Source organism: Zeus faber (genome assembly GCF_960531495.2).
Source record: "Zeus faber genome assembly, chromosome: 12".
Taxonomy (NCBI): domain Eukaryota; kingdom Metazoa; phylum Chordata; class Actinopteri; order Zeiformes; family Zeidae; genus Zeus; species Zeus faber.
Window position 1 is genome coordinate 31550032 of NC_137196.1, and position 3063 is coordinate 31553094.

Here is a 3063-nt window from a genome sequence, read left to right on the forward strand (position 1 = left end):
GGCGGAGCGGGCGTTGGAGGTTTGACATTAGAATACAGCAAATTAGCAAACACAAAATAATAATAAAGAATAATCAAAAAAAAATCTTTAGGGGAAAACAACCGGGAGGACGGCGGGAAAAAGGGGAGGAGTCCACCACCGTGGCCACACCCTTCTTAAAGAAACAGGATCAGAGTGATTTGGTACAAGACTTTTATTTCCTTTTGCCCTTCAAACCTACATGACAGGGCAGCAAAGTGATCAGGTGGTTGCCAAGTTTAGAAGTGGTTGCCGTGTTGAGAAGTGGTTGCCAAGTTGAGAAGTGGTTGCCGTGTTGAGAAGTGGTTGCCAAGTTGAGAAGTGGTTGCCGAGTTGCCAAGTTTAGAAGTGGTTGTCACATTGAGAAGTGGTTGACAAGTTGCCAAGTTTAGAAGTGGTTGCCAACAATACATCAGCCATTGGTTGCCACGGCAAAAAAAAAATTGGATGCCAAATCTTTATAATGATAATGACGTGACAGCGGTATCATAATTCTCATATTTCAATATTCACACTGGTTTCAGAAAAAACAATACGACTGGAAAAGTCTTTTTCCGTGGTGGAAGTTTCAGAACGTACGGAGGTAAACCAGGCTTTTTTAACAGGGCAACCAGACAGCACAAGATGGTTGACAGTGGCCCAAATGTGGTCGCCGGGGGCAACAGGGCAACTGGGCTTATTTTCAGGTCCTGGGAATTGTTTTGAAGTCATTTAATTTTGCATTAATTGCAATTGCATTAATTTGAGTGAAAGAATTTCAGGTATAAATGTTTGTTTGTTTCTTCTGTCAGTGTTTCTTTCTTGCGGTTTTAATAAATAATAATATCTTTATTAAATAAATCAGCATATGAACGTGACAATGCATAAGGTCATGTTTTAGTACCACATGCGTGTTCGTCCCCCCACATACCGGTAACACCCCCCGCGGTGACGGATGGAACTGCTCCGGGTTCAGTTACGGTTTGGGATCATCAGAACAGAACGGCGTGAAATCCATTTCCCTCCATTTGAGATATCGAACATGAAGGAAGCACCGCCCTCTTCCTGCTGAGGCAGGCGGCTTGTTTGCCTGCGAGCGGAGCCCTGGGCAGAGAGGAGTGAAATCCACTCTAATGGGTTCGTTTACGAGTCCGTTTCGCGTCTTCCGAACTTCTGTGACCCGCACAGTGAGAGTGGTCAGCCTGGCTGACCGGACTGACCCAGGCATCCCAGCGTCCACTGCAGCGGTGCTGCCGCGCAGGGAAAGCAGCAGACTTTGTTCCTAACCGCCGCCGGGAAGCCCAGAGAGGGTTCGACGTCGATAGTGTCAGAGCGCTTCCTGTTCTCTCCGGAGCACTTCCTGCAGTACTGCGCCGTCGCCAGCAGGTGTCCCGCCGAACTCGTACCGTCCCGCTGTAACTACGTCAGGATCACACCTACGACTTGAGGTGTGATGTGATGGACTCAGCTGGACTCAACGTGCTGTGGACTCTGGATCCTGTTGATTCCTCCCTCCAAGCGCTTCAAGCTCAAAGCAGGTTAAAGGGCGCGTGCGCGGTCGGTTTGTGACGTCATTCTAGGAGGTAAAGTTTGGTCCGCTTCCTGCCTGATGCAGGGCACTTCCTGTCTGACGCAGGGCACTTCCTGCCTGATGCAGGGCACTTCCTGTCTGACGCAGGGCACTTCCTGCCTGATGCAGGGAACTTCCTGTCTGATGCCGGAAGACACATTGTAACAGAACATCCTTCTCTCCTCACTCAAGGAGGACGGAGGGATGTGAAGGATAACCTACGGAGGAGAACCTACGGACGATAACCTACAGAGGAGAACCTACGGAGGAGAACCTACGGACGATAACCTACAGAGGAGAACCTACGGAGGAGAACCTACGGAGGATAACCTACGGAGGAGAACCTACGGAGGAGAACCTATGGAGGTAACCTACGGAGGAGAACCTACGGAGGAGAACCTACGGAGGAGAACCTACGGAGGAGAACCTACGGAGGAGAACCTATGGAGGTAACCTACGGAGGAGAACCTACGGAGGAGAACCTACGGAGGAGAACCTACGGGGGATAACCTTTGGGGGATAACCTACGGAGGAGAACCTACGGGGGAGATCCTACGGAGGAGAACCTACGGAGGAGAACCTACGGAGGAGAACCTACGGGGGATAACCTACGGACGATAACCTACGGAGGAGAACCTATGGAGGTAACCTACGGAGGAGAACCTACGGAGGAGAACCTACGGAGGAGAACCTACGGGGGATAACCTTCGGGGGATAACCTACGGAGGAGAACCTACGGGGGAGAACCTACGGAGGAGAACCTACGGAGGAGAACCTACGGAGGAGAACCTACGGAAGAGAACCTACGGAGGAGAACCTACGGGGGATAACCTACGGAGGAGAACCTACGGAGGAGAACCTACGGGGGATAACCTACAGAGGAGAACCTACAGAGGAGAACCTACGGAGGAGAACCTACGGAGGAGAACCTACGGAGGAGAACCTACGGGGGATAACCTACAGACGATAACCTACAAAGGATAACCTATGGAGGAGAACCTATGGAGGAGAACCTACGGAGGAGAACCTACGGAGGTAACCTACGGAGAACCTATGGAGGAGAACCTACGGAGGAGAACCTACGGAGGTAACCTATGGAGGAGAACCTATGGAGGAGAACCTACGGAGGAGAACCTACGGAGGAGAACCTTCGGGGTAGAACCTTCGGGGTAGAACCTTCGGGGTAGAACCTTCGGGGGATTCCGTGCAGCGAGACCCTTCTCCTGTTTTGACGGCGGTGGGGACGTGAGGCTCCAGCTCCATGATGGAATGTAAACCTGGCGCTGACAGTTCGTCTGGAAGGCCTTTGGTCTCTGCCGTGTTACCATGGCAACAAGAGGGACGCTGGAGCGGTCACATGACACCGCCTCGCCCGTCCTTCTCAGGTCATGTTACATTTGGACAGAACGAGGAGCTGATCAGGCGGCGAGGAGACTCGCTAACGAGACAACGTCCATATTGTGGACGACACGTGTCCGTGTGTGTGTGTGTGTGTG